General features: G+C 41.5%; 1 protein-coding gene across 1 annotated transcript in view; it reads left to right on the top strand.

Moving 5' to 3' along the window:
- The first annotated feature begins 2,538 nt into the window (after nucleotides 1–2,538).
- The window catches only part of syt14a (synaptotagmin XIVa), a 170,648-nt gene continuing 148,655 nt past the window's right edge, over nucleotides 2,539–24,531 (top strand). Inside the window, exon 1 of the mRNA XM_014126190.2 lies at nucleotides 2,539–2,817. The gene's annotated coding sequence lies outside the window, so the exon portion shown is untranslated. The remainder of the gene's footprint in view (nucleotides 2,818–24,531) is intronic.

Genomic DNA, 24,531 nt, shown 5'->3' on the forward strand with positions numbered 1-24,531 from the left:
CATCCCACGGAGCACCATTAAATCCATTATTAAAAATGGAAAGAATATGGTGCCACAACAAACCTGCCAAGAGAGGCCCGCCCACCAAAACTCCCGGACCAGTCAAGGAGGGCATTAATCAAAGAGGCAACAAAGAGACTGGATTATCTGTCCATAGGACCACTTTAAGCCGTACACGCCACAGAGCTGGGCTTTACGGAAGAGTGGCCAGAAAAAAGCCATCGCTTAATGAAAAAGTCAAGCAAACACATTTGGTGTTTGCGAAAAGGCATGTGGGAGACTCCCCAAACATATGGAAGAAGGTACTCTGGTCAGATGAGACTAAAATTGAGCTTTTTGGCCATCAAGGAAAACGCTATGTCTGGCGCAAACCCAACACCTCTCATCACCCCGAGAACACCATCCACACAGTGAATCATGGTGGTGGCAGCATCATGCTCTGGGGATGTTTTTCATCGGCAGGGACTGGGAAACTAGTCAGAATTGAAGGAATGATGGATGGCGCTAAATACAGGGAAATTCTTGAGGGAAACCTGTTTCAGTCTTCCAGAGATTTGAGACTGGGACAGAGGTTCACCTTCCAGCAGGACAATGACCCTAAGCATACTGCTAAAGCAACACGCGAGTGGTTTAAGGGAAACATTTAAATGTCTTGGAATGGCCTAGTCAAAGCCCAGACTTCAATCCATTTGAGAATATGTGGTATGACTTAAAGATTGGTGTACACCAGCGGAACCCATCCAACTTGAAGGAACTGGAGCAGTTTTGCCTTGGAAGAATGGGCAAAAATCCCAGTGGCTTGATGTTTCAAGTTCATAGAGACATTCCCCAAGAGATGTGCAGCTGTAATTGCTGCAAAGGTGGCTCTACAAAGTATTGACTTTGGGGGAGTGAATAGTTATGCACGCTCAAGTTTCTGTTTTTTTGTCTCATTTCTTGATTTTTCTCAATAAAAAATATTTTGCATCTTCAAAGTGGTAGGCATGTTGTGTAAATCAAATGATACAACCCCCCCAAAAAATCTATTTTAATTCCAGGTTGTAAGGCAACAAAATAGGAAAAATGCCAAGGGGGGTTAATACTTTCGCACGCCACTGTACTGTATGTTAATGAAATAATCGAACTAAAAATATATTCGATTATTTATTTGCCGACAGAAGTGGTTTTAGTATTTAGGCATAGGCCTTTCATGTGAATTAGGCCGCATGTAAAAATTATTATCAAAAGTGCAAGAGATACTGTTGCATGTAGGTTATGTCTAGATTATCATAAAGAAATATCAACAACAAAAAATTAAGCTCAAAAGCAAATGACAGTCTATGGCGCAGGAACCACTCACTCGCTGCCTTTTTTTATAATCAATACACCTGCTGGTAATGCTTAACTGGTTGGGACAGCTCTTGAGGTCTTAAATCTGTAGAATTATATGTTTGACTCTTATGACTAAGGAGGCTTCCCACTGGTCACGAACTGGTTGAATCAATGTTATTGATTGGAAAAAAGTCATCAACTGTTGTTTTGATGGTGAAATTTCAACCAAAGTATTATGTCATCATGGTAACCAAATTTCAACAGACAAACCTTGTACAAAATATCTTGAATTGGTACCTTTAAAACAACAGATCTTCAACTTTATATCAATAGGCTGCACAGCACTTTCTAATGGAGAATTTATCTATAGTATCTACAGCTACCCTTTGGTCTCCGATCCAGTGTTTTAACCAAGCCCAGCCCTGCATAGCTATGGTATTTGTCACTGACTATTACGAATGTGCTATCACGATAATGATTGCTGAGAGTTCTCCACATAAACACTAAATAGATTCACTGTTGCTATCGAAGTCATTCCAAAGGGTAGGTTTAAAAGAGCAAATTAAATGTGATCATACTTTATCAGTCATATGTCATTATTGATGCGATTTCGGCCTATATAACATTTTCAAATTCATCAACAGCTATTGTTTCAATTCAACCCAAGCTCTGGTTGATTTGAAATGTAATTATATATTTAGTGATATTGAATTATGTTTGGTTGTCAACGCAACTCAATAACATTTCCTTGATATTGAATCTTCTGCTTGCATTGACAACCAAACACAATTCAATATCACTTATGAAATACAAAAAATAGCCTATTAAGTTAACAATGACATGTTGGATTCACGTCTCCAACTCAACAAAAGATGTAAGTTAAAGAATGGGATTTACCCAGATGGAACTCTCCAAGCAGTAGATACAGTACATCTTCTTTAAATGTTGATATTTGGTTGCATTATCAACCAGACAAAATTCAGTATTACTTTTGTAATACAGTTAGTAGCCTGAACTTTAGGCTACTATGTTACAAACTAATATAACATTTAACCTTAAAATTTGTAACATATCCATGGAAACATTTTGAGTTTACTGTAACTATAAATGTGTTCATATTTAATAATATAAAGTGTGCATGTTCAAGATACATGCATAGGGCCCAGGCTTTCCTTTGGATTCTGAAAGTGTGTACATATTTCCTAAAATGCCACACATTATCGTCAATATTGTTTAGTAATGTAGAATCACAACAGATATAGAAGTTCCATATGCGTGTTTGACCGCATTTCTGTTGTCTTGTGTATTCTCTCTCTTCTAGTGAAATCCAGATTTTTGTCAGCACATCTGTGTCATTGACTCCTAACCTGTTGTTTTTATTGTATATCCATGTATGGTTATTATTTGTTTGTCTTCCATTATGCGTTACAGGCCATTAAAAATGCATTGTCTTTCCAGGTGGCGAGCGCAACTGCGGAGTACATGAGCTCATCTGCGTCAGAAAAGGTAGGGGCACTCCCCCACCTCACCTCCCTGTTCCACAACCATCCCCATGAATCACTGTATAATATCTGGTCATGTTGTAGATGTCGAAAATCCACCTGTTTCACTGTTTATTGCCTTCTTTTATGGTCCATTTGTCTGGTTCTATTTGCTTTGCTTTTGCTTTACCAAGAAAAACTCGGTGTTTCCTTGTGCCTGTCCTGTGTGTGTTCGGCCTCCCCGTCCCGGGTTTTGTTAGCGTTGTTTTAGAAGATAATTACATTTACATTTACATTTAAGTCATTTAGCAGACGCTCTTATCCAGAGCGACTTACAAAATGGTGCATTCACCTTATGATATCCAGTGGAACAACCACTTTACAATAGTGCATCTAAATATTTTAAGGGGGGGGGGTTAGAAGGATTACTTTATCCTATCCTAGGTATTCCTTAAAGAGGTGGGGTTTCTGGTGTCTCCGGAAGGTGGTGATTGACTCCGCTGTCCTGGCGTCGTGAGGGAGCTTGTTCCACCATTGGGGTGCCAGAGCAGCGAACAGTTTTGACTGGGCTGAGCGGGAACTGTGCTTCCTCAGAGGTAGGGAGGCCAGCAGGCCAGTGGTGGATGAACGCAGTGCCCTTGTTTGGGTGTAGGGCCTGATCAGAGCCTGAAGGTATGGAGGTGCCGTTCCCTTCACAGCTCCGTAGGCAATCACCATGGTCTTGTAGCGGATGCGAGCTTCAACTGGAAGCCAGTGGAGAGAGCGGAGGAGCGGGGTGACGTGAGAGAACTTGGGAAGGTTGAACACCAGACGGGCTGCGGCGTTCTGGATGAGTTGTAGGGGTTTAATGGCACAGGCAGGGAGCCCAGCCAACAGCGAGTTGCAGTAATCCAGACGGGAGATGACAAGTGCCTGGATTAGGACCTGCGCCGCTTCCTGTGTGAGGCAGGGTCGTACTCTGCGAATGTTGTAGAGCATGAACCTACAGGATCGGGTCACCGCCTTGATGTTAGTGGAGAACGACAGGGTGTTGTCCAGGATCACGCCAAGGTTCTTAGCACTCTGGGAGGAGGACACAAGGGAGTTGTCAACCGTGATGGCGAGATCATGGAACGGGCAGTCCTTCCCCGGGAGGAAGAGCAGCTCCGTCTTGCCGAGGTTCAGCTTGAGCTGGTGATCCGTCATCCACACTGATATGTCTGACAGACATGCAGAGATGCGATTCGCCGCCTGGTTATCAGAAGGGGGAAAGGAGAAGATTAATTGTGTGTCGTCTGCATAGCAATGATAGGAGAGACCATGTGAGGATATGACAGAGCCAAGTGACTTGGTGTATAGCGAGAATAGGAGAGGGCCTAGAACAGAGCCCTGGGGGACACCAGTGGTGAGAGCGCATGGTGCGGAAACAGATTCTCGCCACGCCACCTGGTAGGAGCGACCTGTCAGGTAGGACGCAATCCAAGCGTGGGCCGCGCCGGAGATGCCCAACTCGGAGAGAGTGGAGAGGAGGATCTGATGGTTCACAGTATCAAAGGCAGCAGATAGGTCTAGAAGGATGAGAGCAGAGGAGAGAGAGTTAGCTTTAGCAGTGCGGAGAGCCTCCGTGACACAGAGAAGAGCAGTCTCAGTTGAATGCCCAGTCTTGAAACCTGACTGATTAGGATCAAGAAGGTCATTCTGAGAGAGATAGCAGGAGAGCTGGCCAAGGACGGCACGTTCAAGAGTTTTGGAGAGAAAAGAAAGAAGGGATACTGGTCTGTAGTTGTTGACATCGGAGGGATCGAGTGTAGGTTTTTTCAGAAGGGGTGCAACTCTCGCTCTCTTGAAGACGGAAGGGACGTAGCCAGCGGTCAAGGATGAGTTGATGAGTGAGGTGAGGAAGGGGAGAAGGTCTCCGGAAATGGTCTGGAGAAGAGAGGAGGGGATAGGGTCAAGTGGGCAGGTTGTTGGGCCGCCGGCCGTCACAAGACGCGAGATTTCATCTGGAGAGAGAGGGGAGAAAGAGGTCAAAGCACAGGGTAGGGCAGTGTGAGCAGGACCAGCGGTGTCGTTTGACTTAGCAAACGAGGATCGGATATCGTCAACCTTCTTTTCAAAATGGTTGACGAAGTCATCCGCAGAGAGGGAGGAGGGGGAGGAGGATTCAGGAGGGAGGAGAAGGTAGCAAAGAGCTTCCTAGGGTTAGAGGCAGATGCTTGGAATTTAGAGTGGTAGAAAGTGGCTTTACCAGCAGAGACAGAAGAGGAGAATGTAGAGAGGAGTGAGTGAAAGGATGCCAGGTCCGCAGGGAGGCGAGTTTTCCTCCATTTCCGCTCGGCTGCCCGGAGCCCTGTTGTGTGAGCTCGTAGTGAATCGTTGAGCCACGGAGCAGGAGGGGAGGACCGAGCCGGCCTGGAGGATAGGGGACAGAGAAAATCAAAGGATGCAGAAAGGGAGGAGAGGAGGGTTGAGGAGGCAGAATCAGGAGATAGGTTGGAGAAGGTTTGACCAGAGGGAAGAGATGATAGGATGGAAGAGGAGAGAGTAGCGGGAGAGAGAGAGCGAAGGTTGGGACGGCGCAATACCATCCGAGTAGGGGCAGAGTGAGAAGTGTTGGATGAGAGCAAGAGGGAAAAGGATACAAGGTAGTGGTCGGAGATTTGGAGGGGAGTTGCAATGAGATTAGTGGAAGAACAGCATCTAGTAAAGATGAGGTCAAGCGTATTGCCTGCCTTGTGAGTAGGGGGGGAAGGTGAGAGGGTGAGGTCAAAAGAGGAGAGGAGTGGAAAGAAGGAGGCAGAGAGAAATGAGTCAAAGGTAGACGTGGGGAGGTTAAAGTCACCCAGAACTGTGAGAGGTGAGCCATCCTCAGGAAAGGAACTTATCAAGGCGTCAAGCTCATTGATGAACTCTCCAAGGGAACCTGAAGGGCGATAAATGATAAGGATGTTAAGCTTGAAAGGGCTGGTAAATGTGACAGCATGGAATTCAAATGAGGAGATAGAGAGATGGGTCAGGGGAGAAAGAGAGAATGTCCACTTGGGAGAGATGAGGATTCCAGTGCCACCACCCCGCTGGCTCGATGCTCTAGGGGTATGCGAGAACACGTGGGCAGACGAAGAGAGAGCAGTAGGAGTAGCAGTGTTATCTGTGGTAATCCATGTTTCCGTCAGCGCCAGGAAGTCTAGGGACTGGAGGGTAGCATAGGCTGAGATGAACTCAGCCTTGTTGGCTGCAGACCGGCAGTTCCAGAGGCTGCCGGAGACCTGGAACTCCACGTGGGTCGTGCGCGCTGGGACCACCAGGTTGGAGTGGCAGCGGCCACGCGGTGTGAAGCGTTTGTATGGCCTGTGCAGAGAGGAGAGAACAGGGATAGACAGACACATAGTTGACAAGCTACAGAAGTGTTGTTTCTTGTATTATTGTCTCCTGTGTCTTTAGAGAACTGTTTCACTTTGATATCCTTTTTCTTCTGTCCTGATTTTCTCTTTCTTTTCTTCTGTTAACTAGATATTCTTTGTTGTTCTTCGTTAGCTAGCTAGCTTCTTCCAAAAGAGTCCCTAGCAACTGCTTAGCAACTGGTAAACAATTCAGCTAGCTAAGATAACTACAATTTTATGAAAAATAGTTATTTTTCAATAGCCTATCTTCTTTGTTTGTTGCTTGTTTTTTCTCCTATTCAGTCTTGCAGTTTTCTTTTGCTTTTTTCCGATGTACTTCACTCTAAAAACCATGTAAATTTCAATATTTGTAGGAGCTCATTTTTCAGCTGCTGCTGCTCAAATTGGAGTTCCGGAACCATAATGAAGGTAGTGGTTTGCGGTGAGAGGTTGGGATTAACCAGGAAATACAGTGGGGCAAAAAAGTATTTAGTCAACCACCAATTGTGCAAGTTCTCCTACTTAAAAAGATGAGAGAGGCCTGTAATTTTCATCATAGGTACACGTCAACTATGACAGACAAAATGAGAAAAAAAATCCAGAAAATCACATTGTACGATTTTTAATCAAATTATTTGCAAATTATGGTGGAAAATAAGTATTTGGTCACCTACAAACAAGCAAGATTCCTGGCTCTCACAAACCTGTAACTTCTTCTTTAAGAGGCTCTTCTGTCCTCCACTCGTTACCTGTATTAATGGCACCTGTTTGAACTTGTTATCAGTATAAAAGACACCTGTCGACAACCTCAAACAGTCACACTCCAAACTCCACTATGGCCAAGACCAAAGAGCTGTCAAAGGACACCAGAAAAAAAATGGTAGACCTGCACCAGGCTGGGAAGACTGAATCTGCAATAGGTAAGCAGCTTGGTTTGAAGAAATCAACTGTGGGAGCAATTATTAGGAAATGGAAGACATACAAGACCACTGATAATCTCCCTCGATCTGGGGCTCCACGCAAGATCTCACCCCGTGGGGTCAAAATGATCACAAGAACGGTGAGCAAAAATCCCAGAACCACACGGGGGGACCTAGTGAATGACCTGCAGAGAGCTGGGACCAAAGTATCAAAGCCTACCATCAGTAACACACTACGCCGCCAGGGACTCAAATCCTGCAGTGCCAGACGTGTCCCCTTGCTTAAGCCAGTACATGACCAGGCCCATCTGAAGTTTGCTAGAGAGCATTTGGATGATCCAGAAGAGGATTGTGAGAATGACATATGGTCAGATGAAACCAAAATATAACTTTTTGGTAAAAACTCAACTTGTCGTGTTTGGAGGACAAAGAATGCTGAGTTGCATCCAAAGAACACCATACCTACTGTGAAGCATGGGGGTGGAAACATCATGCTTTGGGGTTGTTTTTCTGCAAAGGGACCAGGATGACTTATCCGTGTAAAGGAAAGAATGAATGGGCCATGTATCGGGAGATTTTGAGTGAAAACCACCTTCCATCAGCAAGGGCATTGAAGACGAAACATGGCTGGGTCTTTCAGCATGACAATGATCCCAAACACACCGCCCGGGCAACGAAGGAGTGGCTTCGTAAGAAGCATTTCAAGGTCCTGGAGTGGCCTAGCCAGTCTCCAGATCTCAACCCCATAGAAAATCTTTGGAGGGAGTTGAAAGTCCGTGTTGCCCAGCGACAGCCCCAAAACATCACTGCTCTAGAGGAGATCTGCATGGAGGAATGGGCCAAAATACCAGCAACAGTGTGTGAAAACCTTGTGAAGACTTACAGAAAACGTTTGACCTGTGTCATTGCCAACAAAGGGTATATAACAAAGTATTGAGATAAACTTTTGTTATTGACCAAATACTTATTTTCCACCATAATTTGCAAATAAATTCATAAAAAAACCTACAATGTGATTTTCTGGAATTCTTTTTCTCGTTTTGTCTGTCATAGTTGAAGTGTACCTATGATGAACATTACAGGCCTCTCTCATCTTTTTAAGTGGGAGAACTTGCACAATTTGTGGCTGACTAAATACTTTTTTGCCCCACTGTAAATAAGCCTCCTAAACATCATATACGGTGTAACAATGGGCCTAGAACAGGGGTCAACAACCTTTTCTAGCATGACAGCTACTGCAACAACTGTTATTTTTTTAAATGAAACGTTGCAAGCTCCACATTTTCTGCTTTCAAATAGGCACATTCTTCTTAATAAACAACTCCAGGGGGCCCTATAAAATCTGTAATAAAAAAACAAATCTGTTTTAGTTTTCCTGGGTTCAGATTTTTTTGTTTGTTTTCACTTTCAAAATTACAATTATTAATATAGAATCAATACAATTGGATGTTCTGAGTCCATGTCATTGCTTAAATCACAGCAAAATACATTTTTTTAGGTCTGAAAAAATATTTTTTTTATGGGTAATTCCTCTTTAATTCAAGTGTGCACCTAGGGAGAGTGGGATGTGCTTGACTAGCGATGTTTCTATACTGCACATGCAATGGCAGAGTTTGCAAAACAAAGGCCCACCAGATTGATACAAATAATCATGCTATCAATCTGTCAGGTAGGCCTAATTTGCTGTTAACATTTAATAGAAAGGCTTTGCACAAAACATTCTCTGTCTGCTCACAAGATGGTTATCTTTAGCATTGCTAACTGCCTACACAAAGTGATAGCAATATTGCTGTAAATTAATTGGCATACTGTATATTGTGTTACGTCTGGCTTTTTAAGCCAATTGTGGCTAACCAGGTGTGGGATAATATCAATGATACTTTGATTGGATAGAAGCTGGGAGGTTGCAGTGTCTGACATTTGTGAGATTTGTTTATGACAGTTTGCGGTGGAACATTTGGAAAATGTATGTACTTCCATAATTGTATGGCGAGCTACTCATAGGTGGGCTGTGAGCTACTGGCAGCTCGGGATCAACCTGTTGGAAACCACACAAGACTGCCATCTTAAAACTTGATCTACGTTCCCTATTGTTCTACGTCCCATATGTCCGACTTGTTGCATCAACTAAAGGCATTAAAAGATTGACAACTGGACTGTTTGAATAACAAATTAAATCCATATAAGTCCACCCTAGCGATGCTGAAATACAGTAGTTAGCATAGCAGTAGGAGCTTTGATGCTCCTGAGGCTAGCTCATGTCAGTTGCATTGACCCTGTTGTCTGAGTGTGTTAGAACATACCCAATTGCTTTATTCCATGATGCAGAAAAGAGCTGGTGTCCATACAGTAGTTCACACCCAATATGGTCTGATAGGTGGAGTACTGTATGTAGCACATGTGGCACACGAGTACGCCACTCAGACCATATTGGGTGTGAACTACTGTATGGACACCAGCTCTTTTCTGCATCATGGAATAAAGCAATTGGGTATGTTCTAACACACTCAGACAACAGGGTCAATGCAACTGACATGAGCTAAGGCACTGAATCTCAGTGCTAGAGGCATCACTACAGACCCTGGTTCGATTCCAGGATGTATCACAACTGGCCGTGATTGGGAGTCCCATAGGGCGGCGCACAATTGGCCCAGCGTCGTCCGGGTTATGGTTTGGCTGGGGTAGGCCATTCATTGTAAATAAGAATTTGTTCTTAACTGGCTTGCCTAGTTAAATAAAGGTTAAATAAGTAAAAACATGTACACACATCAAATGTTTTTGCTTTGCTCAGTCTCATCTGGCAATTTTGAAGGTGATTGATAAGGTTCTTATGCAGTTTCATGTATTACTCTAAATAGCTGTCCTCTACTCAGTGGCGACCAGTCATTCAGGGCAGGTGGGGCAGACCCACATTTTTAGAATTTTTTTTGGGGGGCTTTCCTGTTTTGCATGTTATTTGGCATTAATACGTGTCACATATCAGTTTGCAAACAATGTAAAACATATTTATATCATTGAGTTAATAAAGTCACATACAAACATGGTCTCTTTTGTTTTCTTGAGTAAGGCAGCTCCAAAATGCAGGTGTTTCAGCATAGCTCGGTGCTTTCTGTGGTGGTGAGGCAAGCCAGCAGAAAATACGGAGCGTTGCCCCGTGATTGGCTGTGTTCTGTCACTCATGGGGACACTACGTGACAGCCAAGGGTAGAGCTAGAAAATTCAAGCCCCTAGGGTGCTGCCATAGAGTTACATTAGAAGTGCCCATCCAAGAAGGCTCAAGGTCATTGGTCATAATGTGATTTTACATAATTTTATCTACAGTACCTTTTGATTGGACTGATCAACATCATATTTTCAATATCCAAGCCAACAGCCATCATCATGAATCAAGTCGACAATCTCCTGGCAAGTCCTTTTTAATCCTTGTCAAATGAAAAGAAATAATGAAAAGAAATTATAGATAAAACGTATCAGTGCTCATCGGCCATTGGACATAAACATAACACAACAAGTTGGAAATCACAAATTCAGCAATGAGTGGTTTGGAAGGAATCAGTGTGGCTAACTGCAAGTATTGCAATGCAATCATTAGCCTGCTATTCAGTGGAGTGGCTGTGGGGTCCCAAGTCTAAGATTTAGTGTCTCTTTTCCTAGTTTAAAATGAAACATTCAACATTGGTCATGCTGTCAATGAAGGAGGACTTGTGCTGCGCTCAAAACAACTGTTAACTCGGACATGCAAAATCTGACTTTAGTAATAAGTTCAAGACAACTGGGAAAAAACGAACTACGACTGGGAAAATACGTGTTGAACTTTGATCCAACTCAGAATTGTAAATTTGGAACTCGGGCCTCTTTCTAGAGCTACAACCTGAAGATCACTGACGTCATCATGATTGAACTTTTTTTTTCTTCGAGTTCCCAGTTGTCTTGAAGCACCATAAATCCAGAGATTGGCAGACTTTGATAACAAAATTATCCCACGAAGGACCGCCACAACACCTTCCTGTTCAAGTGAGCACAGCACAACAAGGTGAGTCCAAAAATGTCTTGTACGCTGCTGCATAAATTAAATAATATGCCAGGGAGATAGTATTACTTTCTTAGCTACAGTATACATAAGTGTATGTTGTGTAGTAAGCTGTTAGTAGCCCATGTGCCTCACCCTAATAATTTGTATCTATTTTCCCCTCTTAATTTCACCTACTGTTCTGACTTGTTGGTGCACATGTAGCCTATAACCTGTTTTTGAGAAATGTAATCATCAAATATTGTAAGAGCTTTCATTGTCTGTTTATATGCCCCCTTTATTTATCCTACGGTTTTGACTTGGTGTACAGGGAGAACACTGTAAGAACGGCCCATGTTCTGAATTCTGTTGCTGTACATTTCAGAAGTGCTGAACAAATAGTTATATTGACTATGTTCATCCTAGCTCGTTCATTAATGTCTTCATCGATATTACGGATTGCCTCTTATCCGCTTGTCGTCTCCTTATGCCATAGTTTGTACATCTCAATTGTCAGTAGAAACCACATTTGTTTAAGCAAGTCAGCCATATCAGATATGTTTTTTTAAAAGGCAGTAAATGAATGAACTGTTTCGATGCCAGACAATGCAGATAGCCAGGTGTAGCAGTGGTAAGGTGTTGGGACTGCCGTTGGTACTCTGCTTTTGCGACTGCTTTATGTAGGCCCTAACAGTTTGTGGGCACCGTTTGTCACCGTTATAGTGCAATTAATGTGTTGTTTAGTGTTGTGTAGTGGGTTTGCTGGCATGCATCCCACATTATAATTGTTTTGCCCCACCAAGATTTACATGCTAAAATCGCCACTGCCTCTACATAAGGTCAGTTCTAATGAAATTATTACTTCTATCTCTCAACTCCAGGATCATCTATTTATTCACTCAATCTTTCTTTCAAAAGGGCATTGAAAGCTTGAAAACAAACACCATCTGTTAAAATGGTCTTTGTGGACCCTCATCCTATAGACCCTATCCTGGCCGCATCATGTAAAGTTGCGTGCCCAGTTCCGAATCAGAAACTAGTTTGTTTATTGTTTACAATCCTCTGACTTCAAATGCAGCCCATGCAAGTTAAAAATTAACACAAGTAATCAGATGGTCGTCATCTACAACATCACAGGAGTCGTCGGAGGATTTGATTACCTAGCAAGTTAGCAAGCCAACGAGGCAAGGTAAAATATCACATAGAGCTAGATAAAGCCAGAATAATAATATAGTTGTTAAACATAGCTATAGCCAACAGTCTTGCGTGTTTTCATGGTCGTCAGTCACTCACTGTGATGATTTTGTCAAGATACCGACACCAGCATTAGCTATCCTGCTAAAGAACTTTTTGTTGCGAGGATGCGCATGCATCAATTGTACCTAACGTTTACTTGTAAACAAAAAATGTCTCTACAGTGTTTCAGTGAGAGATGAATATACATGAGATCTTGCAAAGCGTGCCCAACTCTTTTACTTGTTGCAGTTTGTCTAGTCTGACAAAGCTCATTTCCAGCAGACATTGTTAAATCAACGTCATATGAGGCGACAGTACAGAATGTCCTATTTAATGCTAATGCTAATGCAATGCTTTCCTCCATCTTTCATGCAGTTCACTGTAATGACTCAAATACCCAGTTAATAGCCGCAACTGGACACTGAGTATGCTCACGAGTGTGTGCCGGAGGACGTGTATTATTATTTGTGTGGTCTGGTTCTGTAAGCTTGTCTTGTTTATTTTTATTAACTGCTTTTGATTGTGTGTTATTGAAATGGCGTTTGTTTTATACCATGTGTTTTGTCTGTGTGTAGGAGATGCCAGGGACAGTGTGCGTGTGTGGTGAGTGGGATATAATGTGGGGGCACTATGAGAGTGATTATGTACTGGCTGTATGTGGGTGTCTGCCGTGGAGATGATTTGTGCTTTCTGACCTTCCGGATGGCAACTGTTGCCATGCCAACAGAATAAAGCGAGGCAAGCGGAGATAAAAAGGAAGGAATAAGCATTAATGAAAAAAACAGTCACCATTGAGAAAAGCAAATGGACACAGGCCTACATTCTGACTTGATCACTGAGTTAATTTGGCTTCATCAAATAATTAAGCAATAAGGCATGAGAACCTGGGAATTATGTTGTGATAACTCCCGACTAAGGGCTGTTCTAATGCCCAATGCGAAGCCGAGGGCCGAAAAACAGCCGTTCGGAGGGAGTTATCACACCATAATTTCCGTGTTCGAGGGTCTTATTGCTTTTATAACATGGTTGCCAACATATTAAAAAAGATTAACGACATGTTTTCATTAAAAAGTTTATTTTAATGAGTACATTTGTTTTATTTCATCCTTCCACCATACAAAATAGTCCAGGCAAAAGCCAGTAATTAGTTGTGGGATTCTGAGGTTCCTAGCCAAATAGGCTGGTTGCCGTTCTATTCTCATGTTTTGACCCAGTCGTACATTCTATTCATCCCATGTTGCTATCTTAAACAAATCATTGGCATGTAGCTAGCTTGCTAGCAGAGGTTCAATGAGCAACTCAAGTAAATGGTTGGCGAGTCCATAGGATATCAAGTTAGCCTGTTTTTTAATTATTTATATTTTTTATAAACCTAGAGGACACATTTTTTGCGTTTTTACAGCTTTTCTGCTACATATACATACAGTTGAAGTCGGAAGTTTACATACACTTAGGTTAGAGTCATTAAAACTCGTTTTTCAACCACTCCATAAATTTCTTGTTAACAAACTATAGTTTTGGCAAGTCGATTAGGACATCTACTTTGTGCATGACACAAGTAATGTTTCCAACAGTTGTTTACAGACAGATTATTTAACATATAATTCACTGTATCACAATTCCAGTGGGTCAGAAGTTTAAACACACTAAGTTGACTGTGCCTTTAAACAGCTTGGAAAATTCAAAACAATGATGTCATGGCTTTAGAAGCTTCTGATAGGCTAATTGACATAATTTGAGTCAATTGGAGGTGTACCTGTGGATGTAGTTCAAGGTCTACCTTCAAACTCAGTGCCTCTTTGCTTGACATCATGGGAAAATCAAAAGAAAACATCCAAGACCTCATAAAAATAATTGTAGACGACCACAAATCTGGTTCATCCTTGGGAGCAATTTCCAAACGCCTGAAGGTACCACATTCATCTGTACAAACAATAGTACGCAAGTATAAACACCATGGGACCACACAGCGATCATAACGCTCAGGAAGGAGACGAGTTCTGTCTCCTAGAGATGAACGTACTTTGGTGCGAAAAGTGCAAATCAATCCCAGAACAGCATCAAAGGACCTTGTGAAGATGCTGGAGGAAACAGGTGAAAAAGTATCTATATCCACAGTAAAACGAGTCCTATATCAACATAACCTGAAAGGCCGCTCAGCAAGGAAGAAGCTACTGCTCCAAAACCACCATAAAAAAGCCAGACTACTGCAAATGGGGACAAAGATTGTACCTTTTGGAGAAATGTCTTCTGGTCTGATGAAACAGAAATAAAACTTTTTGGTCATAATGACCATCGTTATGTTTGGAGGAAAAATGGGGGAGGCTTGCAAGCCGAAGAACACCATCCCAACCGTGAAGCACGGGGGTGGCAGCATCATATTGTGGGGGTGCTTTGCTGCAGGAGGAACTGGTGCACTTCACAAAATAGATGGCATCATGAGGAGGAAAATTATGTGGATATATTGAAGTAACATCTCAAGACATCAGTCAGGAAGTTAAAGCTTGGTCGCAAATGGGTCTTCCAAATGGACAATGACCCCAAGTATACTTCCAAAGTTGTAGCAAAATGGCTTAAGGACAACAAAGTCAAGGTATTGGAGTGACCATCACAAAGCCCTGACCTCAATCCCATATAATTTTTTTGTGCAGAACTGAAAAAGTGTGTGCGAGCAAGGAGGCCTACAAACATGACTCAGTTACACCAGCTCTGTCAGGAGGAATGGGCCAAAATTCACCCAACTTATTGTGGGAAGCTTGTGGAAGGCTACCCGAAACGTTTGACCCAAGTTAAACAATTTAAAGGCAATGCTACCAAATACTAATTGAGTGTATGTAAGCTTCTTACCCACTGGGAATGTGATGAAAGGAATAAAAGCTGAAGTAAATCATTCTCTCTACTATTATTCTGACATTTCACATTCTTAAAATAAAGTGGTGATCCTAATTGACCTAAAACAGGGAATTTTTACTAGGATTAAATGTCAGGAATTTTGAAAAACGTTTTATTAACTTTTTATTAATACTTTTCTATACAGCAATCACACAACAATAATACATTACTGAACCTGAGCTCTTTAATCCCAGCTCTTAGCCGCTCTCAGCCCCATCCCACGTATCACCATAGAATACCCTCATTTGTTTTCCAAGTGCCATATAATTTTCAAGTGCCATATAATTTTCAATTGTCATCTTTTACATGAATTTTGAATCTTTTTAATTGCATAGTATCCATAGATTGTGAGCTAAAGATGAAAACCTTTCCTATGAGTATTATTTTATTATTGATTGATTGATTATGGCTTTCCAAATTGCCCAACACTGCTACTTGTAACGTTTATTTTAGGTGAATGTTGTGATTTTTTTTTTTTAACCATTCCTGAAGGTGTGACCAGAAACAATCTACATAGTGTCAATACCAGAATAAGTGATCTCGTGATTTCGTATCTCTTTGCAGCAAAATCTACAGAGCTGAGATTGTTGTATGCCCCATATATAGCATTCTGTTGGTGGCAAGAATTTTGTGAAATAATTTACATTGAAAAACAAAGTGTTGACTCAAGTGTTGTTTTTGTATCTGTTAATATAGCATATGCCGTGGAATCGATATATTTAAAAAAAATAACATTTTTGTCCTCAGATTAAACTGGTATATTTTTCTATTTATGCCAATCCTTTTCAGGCAATTTGTATCTTTAATATATGGCAGACAAACAAGTTCCCTACCTTCTCCCTCTTCCACTTGCCTTTTTGCTATAGCTGCATTTGTGACATTACTCCATTGTTTCTATTCATAATATCATTAATAAATATAATGCCATTTTTTAACATGTTTTCCATAAAGAATGGTTGTGTAGTAATCAGTATATTTGAGTTTAACCATAATATTTGTTGTAATATTTGATCTATCTAAACAAAGTTTAATTTTCAAGTAGTCAGAAATGAGAAGTTGTAATCTGTACAAAAGGCAAAAAGGTCATTAAGTTCTCAGCGCAGTGGTTACTCTCAAAGTAGTTGAGACATTTTTGAGAGGAGCCACAGGTGGAATATTTTTTCTTCTCAAGTTTAAGATGGGCCATAACATCCCTAACCCAGTGAGCATGCGATGGCGGGGTACCTGACTTCCACTTAAAAAGAGTAAGTCGGCAGGCCAGAAGGGACAAAAAGGCTATTAAGAGAGTAAGCCCTTCAGGGGCTATCCTGAAGATAGCGACAGAGGGATCTGGGGCAATTTCCTTTTTGCATATATTTGAGAAAGTCTGAAAGATGGAGGACCAGAATGGACCTAGTGTTGGGCATGACCATTACATGTCATACTGAGTGGTGGGTGCCTAATGGCATTTAGAGCACGTTGGGTCTACAGTGTCAAGAAAATGTATGTGAACCCTTTGGAATTACCTGGATTTCTGTATAAATTGTACATACAATTTGATCTGATCTTCATCTAAGTCACAACAATTTAAACTAATAACACACACGATTGTATTTTTCTTGTCTATATTGAATACATCATTTAAACATTCATAGTGTAGGTTGGAAAAAGTATGTGAACCCCTAGGCTAATGACTTCTCCAAAAGCTAATTGGAGTCAGGAGTCAGCTAACCTGGAGTCGAATCAATGAGACGTGATTGGAGATTTTGGTTAGAGCTGCCTTGCCCCATAAAAAACGCTCACAAAATTTGAGTTTGCTATTCACAAGAAGCATTGCCTGATGTGAACCATGCCTCGAACAAAAGAGATGTCAGAAGATCTAAGATCATGAATTGTTGCCTTGCATAAAGCTGGAAAGGGTTACAAAAGTATCTCTAAATGTCAGTCCCCGGTAAGACAACTTGTCTATAAATGGAGAAATTTCAGCACTGTTGCTACTCTCGCTAAGAGTGGCTGTCCTGCAAAGATGGCTGCAAGAGCACAGCATATAATGCTCAATGAGGTTAAGAAGAATCCTAGAGTGTCAGCTAAATACTTACAGAAATCTCTGGAAGATGCTAACATCTCTCTTGACAAGTCTACAAAACGTAAAACACTAAACAAGGATAGTGTTCATGGGAGGACACCATGGAAGAAGCCACTGCTGTCCAAAAAAACCATTGTTGCACGTCTGAAGTTCGCAAAAGAGCATCTGGATATTCCACAGCGCTACTGGCAAAATATTCTGTGGACAGATGAAACTAAAGTTGTGTTGTTGGAAGGAACACACAACACTATGAGTGGAGAAAAAAAGCCACAGCACACCAACATCAAAACCTCATCCCAGCTGTAAACTATGGTGGAGGGAGCTTCATGGTTTGGGGCTGCTTGCTATCATTGACAGAAAAATGAATTCCCAAGTTATCAAGACATTTTGCAGGAGAATGTAAGGCTATCTGTCCGCCCATTGAATCTCAACAGAAGTTGGATGATGCAACAGGAAAATGACTCAAAACACAGAAGTAAATCAACAGAATGGCTTGAACAGAAGATAATATGCCTTCTGGAGTGGCCCAGTCAGTCCTGGCCTAAACCCGATTAAGATGCTGTGACATGACCTCGAGAGCAGTTCACACCAGACACCCCAAGAATATTGTGGAACTGAAACAGTTTTGTAAAGAGGAATGTTCAAAAATCCCTCCTGACCGTTATGGAGGTCTGATACGCAACTACGGAAAACATTTGGTTGAGGTTATTGCTGCCAAAGGGGGTCAACATACTTTTTCCAACCTGCATTGTGAATGTTTACACGGTGTGTTCAATAAAGACATGAAAAATTATAATTGTTTGTGTGTTATTAGTTTAAGCAGACTGTGTTTGTCTATTGTTGTGAATTAGATGATGACATTTTATGACCAACTTATGCACAAATCCAGGTAATTCTAAAGGGTTCACATACTTTTGCTTCCCACTGTATATCTGGATACAATCTGGCAAGTCTACTCCTGCAAAAGTGTAGGCGATGAAATATTTTAAACTGTAGTAACCCATGTCTAATACAGATAGAGGATGAGTGTATCCTGTCAATTGCAGAATGCCAGGTGATATCGGAAATCTCGCTTTCAAACTCTCCCTCCAATGAACACTTTACATGGTCAAGAGTGGGGCATGCAATATTCTGAATAATGTCATACAGCATAGAAATGTGTTTCTTTACATAGGGATCCAGGTCCAGACATTCATCAAGCCAGCTGGTGGGTGGGTGGGTGGGTGGGAGAGATGGGAAAGAGAGGAAAATCTTTATTGTTAAGTTAACGAATCTGCAGATACCTGAAGAAGTGTGTCTGGGGTATACTGTGGTCTCTAACTAGATGTTCAAAGGAGGTAAATACACAGCCATGGAAAAGGTATTTTACACTCTTCAATCCTTTCTGAAACCATAGCTGGAAGGCTGTGTTTATGAGGGAGGGTGTGAAGAGTGGGTTGGAAATGAAATGCATGGATGAGATAGCTTGTCTGTCTCCAAAGTGGATCCTAAACTGAGACCATATCCTGAGTGAACCTTTCACAATAGGGTTGTTTGAGTGGTATTGTTTACTCAATGGTAGGGGGACACAGACTAAGGAGAATGGGGATGATGTTTGACATGAGTGATTTTCCACACCGGTCCTTCCCCATCTAAAAATGGAGCGACCCAAAAAGGTTATCTTGTGAATATTAGCAGCCCAAAAGTAATGGAGGAAATTGCTTAGGGCAAGACCCCCCTCTCCTTTGTGTCTCTCCAAAAACGCTTTACGCAACATTTTTTACATTTTAGTCATTTAGCAGACGCTCTTATCCAGAGCGACTTACAGTAGTGAATGCATACATTTCATACATTTAATTTCATGCATTTTTTTTGTACTGGCCCCCCGTGGGAATCGAACCCACAACCCTGGCGTTGCAAACACCGTGCTCTACCAACTGAGCCACAGGGAAGACCCAACCGTGTGGTCCTTTTATTCCAAATGAAAATAGATATGTCTATCCAGGTCTTTAAAAAATTATTTTGCTATAAAGATGGGGAATAGTCTGAAACAGATAGCGGAATCTTGGCATGATGACCATTTTGACCGAGTTGACTGCCAGTGAGTGTTATGGTGAGTGTCAAGCAGCGATTGAGGTCTTAGTGTTCTCCAAGGCTGGCTTGAAATTAAAATTGAACAAGTCTTTGAATTTCCGAGTCTCACAGACCCCTAAATACAGTTGAAGATTGAAGTTTACATACATCTTAGCCAAATACATTTTTCACAATTCCTGACATTTAACCCTAGTAAATATTCCCTGTCTTAGGTCAGTTAGGATCACCACTTTATTTTAAGAATGTGAAATGTCAGAATACTAATAGAGAGAATGATTTATTTCAGCTTTTATTTCTTTCATCACAGTCCCAGCGCGTCAGAAGTTTACATACATTCAATTAGTATTTGGTAGCATTGCCTTTAAATTGTTTAACTTGGGTCAAACATTTCAGGTAGCCTTCCACAAGCTTCCCACAATAAGTTGGGTGAATTTTGGCCCATTCCTCCTGACAGAGCTGGTGTAATTGAGTCATGTTTGTAGGCCTCCTTGCTCGCACACACTTTTTCAGTTCTGCCCACAAATCTTTTAAAGGATTGAGGTCAGGGCTTTGTGATGGCCACACCAATACCTTGACTTTGTTGTCCTTAAGCCATTTTGCCATAACTTTGGAAGTATGCTTGGGGTCATTGTCCATTTGAAAATACCCATTTGCGACCAAGCTTTAACTTCCTGACTGATGTCTTGAGATGTTGCTTCAATATATCCACATCATTTTTCTTCCTCATCTATTTTGTGAAGTGAACCAGTCTCTCCTGCAGCAAAGCACCCTCCACAACATGATGTTGCCACCCCTGTGCTTCACGATTGGGATGGTGTTCTTCGGCTTGCAAGCCTCCCCCTTTTTCCTCCAAACATAACAATGGCCATTATGACCAAACAGTTCTATTTTTGTTTCATCAGACCAGATGACATTTCTCCAAAAAGGAAGATCTTTGTCCCCATTTGCAGTTGCAAACCGTAGTCTGGCTTTTGTATGGCGGTTTTGGAGCAGTGGCTTCTTCCTTGCTGAGCAGCCTTTCAGGTTATGTCAATATAGGACTCGTTTTACTGTGGATATAGATACTTGTGTACCCGTTTCCTCCAGCTTCTTCACAAGGTCTTTTGCTATTGTTCTGGGATTGATTTGCACTTTTCGTACCAAAGTACGTTCATCTCTAGGAGTCAGAACGTGTCTCCTTCCTGAGCGTTATGATGGCTGCGTGGTCCCATGGTGTTGATACTTGCGTACTATTGTATGTACAGATGAACGCGGTACCTTCAGGTCTTGGCTGATTTCTTTTGATTTTCCCATGATGTCAATCAAAGAGGAACTGAGTTTGAAGGTAGACCTACAAATACATCCACAGGTACACCTCCAATTGACTCAAATTATGTCATTTAGCCTATCAGAAGATCAAAGTAAAGCCAAATCCAAATCTTTCAAGTGCAGTAAAAAGGTATTCAAATTCAAAGGGCATCCAAAGAGATCAGGGCTTCTGGAGTGAGTGAAGAATTTGATGTATAGAATATTGAATAAGCGCTATAGGTTACCGAATGAATGTCTGTCCGTGATAAAGCCTGTTAGGGTTTATTATTGTAGGCATAACCACTTCTAATCAGATAGCCAGAGCCTTAGTATCTTATACTAATAGCAAAGCAGGCTAATGGGGTGGTAGGACTGTCACGACTTCCGCCGAAGTCGGGTCCTCTCCTTGTTTGGGTGGCGCTCGGCGGTCGGCGTCGCCGGTCTTTTAGCCATCCATCTATCCACTTTTCAGTTTCCATTTGTTTTGTCTTGTTTTCCTCACACCTGGTTTCAATCCCCTCAATCACTTGTTGTGTATTTAACCCTCTGTTCCCCCCATGTCTTTGTGTGGGATTGTTTATTGTTTCATGTATGCGCACGTTCGACTGGTTGCGCTGGGTTCTGTCAACCCGTATCGTATTTCGTGTTCGTTGTGCCGTGTGTTTTTGGTTCGCCTAAATAAAAGGCTCCGTTTGCTACCCAATAGCTGCTCTCCTGCGTCTGACTCCCTTACAGCCATTTACACATACCTAACAAGGACTCACATTTCAGCAGGTCTTTTCCATTTTTCAGGAGGACTGATATTACAGTCTGTGACATGGTTGGGGGGTAACCGTTGGGACCAAGGGCCTTACCGCTTTTCATTGATTTTATTGCCTGGTCAATCTCTGCTACAGAGAGGGGCTTTTCAAGATCTGATTTGTTTTTCAGATCTAGTTCAGGAATCACAAGGTCGTAAAAAAAAAAGCGTGATTAGAGAACTATCATTTGCTTCTGATGAGTAAACGTCCTCGTATAAATATTTTAATTGATCATTAAAACACTTTTAGTCTGAGGTGGTCACACCTGCCGAGGTTGTGATTTCAGGTATTAGGCCAGATGCTGCCAATTGCCTCAGCTGATGGCAAATAAGTTTACTGGCCCGTTCTACATATTCATAGTGGTTTTGTCTGGATTTTAAGTGGAGGTCCTCTGTTAAACCGGTCGAACTAGTATCAAATTCAGTCTGTAATTTGATTCTCTCCTTATAGAGGTCTGCAGATGGCGTGCTTAAGTGCTTCTGATCAATGTCATTTATAAGGTTAGAAAGTTCTGTAAGACACGCTGACCTCTTCTTATTTACGCCGGCATTATATGATAGGATCTGCCCACATAAGTATGCTGTCAGCGCTTCCTGTAGGGTGCACAAACTTTTATCTGGTAGCCGATTGATCTCAAGGAAAAAATCTATTTGGGCCAATATACACTACCATTCAAAAGTTTGGGGTCACATAGAACTGTCCTCGTTTTTAAGAAAAGCTAATTTTTTGTCCATTAAAATAACATGAAATTGATCAGGAATACAGTGTAGACATTGTTAATAATGTTGTAAATGACTATTGTAGCTGGAAACGGCAGATTTTTATGGAATATCTACATAGTCGTACAGAGGCCCAATATCAGCAACCTTCACTCCTATGTTCCAATGGCACGTTGTGTTAGCTAATCCAAGTTTATACTTTTAAAAGGCTAATTGATCATTAGAAAACCCTTTTGCAATTATGTTAGCACAGCTGAAAACTGTTTTGCTGATTAAAGAAGCAATAAAACTGTCCTTCTTTGGATTAGTTGAGTATCTGGAGCATCAGCATTTGTGGGTTCGATTACAGGCTCAAAATGGCCAGAAACAAATAACTTTCTTCTGAAACTAGACCGTCTATTCTTGTTCTGAGAAATGAAGGCTATTCCATGCAAGAAATTGCCAAGAAACTGAAGATCTCGTACAGCGCTTTGTACTACTCCTTTCACAGAACAGCGCAAACTGGCCCTAACCAGAATAGAAAGAGGAGTGGGAGGCCCCGGTGCACAACTGAGCAAGAGTACATGTACATTTTGTCTAGTTTGAGAAACAGACGCCTCACAAGTCCTCAACTGGCAGCTTCATTAAGTAGTACCCGCAAAACACCAGTCTCAACGTCAACAGTGAAGAGGCGACTCCGGGATGCTGGCCTTCTAGGCAGAGTTCTGCTGTCCAGTGTCTGTGTTCTTTTGCACATTGTAATCTTTTATTTCTATTGGTCTGTCTGAGATATGGCTTTTTCTTTGCAGCTCTGCCTAGAAGGCCAGCATCCCGGAGTCTCTTCTTCACTGTTGACGTTGAGACTGGTGTTTTGCGGGTACTATTTAATGAAGCTATTTAGTTCACATGATCGAGAATACATTTCTGCCAAAAAATGCATTTTGATAAAAACCTTTTTTTACTTTCAAACAGCTCTCCTGTGAAGTCGTGACTTGCGACATACGCCTAGTTTCCTGAATCGGGTCGCAAATGCTCTTTGCTTGTTGCGTGCCTAGCAAATTCTTTGGTACTATCAATAGCATTCTTCCAGTTAGAATACCCAGCTTGGGTGAAGGCATTGTCTGTGTTAGCATTGGAACCAACACAGATTTTTTGACATGGGAAACAAAATGTAGCATCTGCAGTAACAGAGTATTCCAGCTACTCTCTTCCTCTGAACTAGTTGCTATTAAATTAACATTTTTGGACAGAAAACCTGCGTTTAAGGTAGGATTCTAGGCTAAATTGGGCTGGCTCCTTTGTTCAAAGATCATTAGGAACTGTCAGAGGTGGAGGCGGCTGTGGAGCCATTCTGGCGGCGCTTGTGGAAAGGTGGGAAGGTTTTACAATTTCTGATATCCATTGTGGCAGATTAGCTGGTTCGAGCTAGCTAAATAGGCTAAGGCTAATAACACTAACGCATTTTACAGCTATAGCTAAGAGTGAAGCAGCTTCAACGGTTATCTTGACCCCGCCCTTGTAAATCAAAATCAAATATTACAGGCGGAGGCATATCACGTTATTCACTGAGCTTACCACAAAGTTGAGAAGCCTTTTCCCCGCTTTTATGGAAACCCAAAAGAGTCATACCTAACCACCCAGTGGCTTTCCATAGCCCCCCTCTGAAACCTGGTCTCATAGCTTTTCGTATTATTCTGTACGTAAATCCGAGACATTCCATTTAGTATGATATATTGCGTTTCATATGGTATGTATTCATTTGAGAATGTCCATCATCCATTTTTGTATGATATGTATTATAAATTACAATTCGTATGATATGTTACGAATTTGCAAAACGTACGATATGTTCTTGCCTTAACGCTTCAATATGTAACTTTTTGGGCGACCCGACCAAATTCATAGAAATGTTGAGTTATCGATCTGTCATTCTTAATGAAAGTCTAAGAAGTGGTAGATCTGTTCAATGTGCACTATTTCTATGCTTCCCGTTCTTAAGTGTCATTTCTGCATCTTGTATTTTCGATTTAGGACACCAGCTTCAAACCCCCTTGTGGGTCCTTTGGCAGCCATTAGAGCTGTGAATCATAAGATTCTACCAACTTTGCACAACGCTTAAGGTAACATACAGTGACATCAAAAATGATTGATACCCTTGATAAAGTTGAGAAATTATGACTGTATAAAATAGTTAATTCAAATACTGAGTTATATTGTTTGCTAAAAAAAAGGAACATTTAGTTAGTTATACTAATACAATTCCTCAGAGTAAATAGATTTTTTTAACAATATTTCTTTTTCTAAAATACACTACCGGTCAAAAGGTTGTGAACACCTACTCATTCAAGGGTTTTTTATTTTCTACATTGTAGAATAATAGTGAAGACATCACAACTATGA

This window comes from Salmo salar, chromosome ssa11, assembly GCF_905237065.1.
Source record: "Salmo salar chromosome ssa11, Ssal_v3.1, whole genome shotgun sequence".
Classification (NCBI taxonomy): Eukaryota; Metazoa; Chordata; class Actinopteri; order Salmoniformes; family Salmonidae; genus Salmo; species Salmo salar.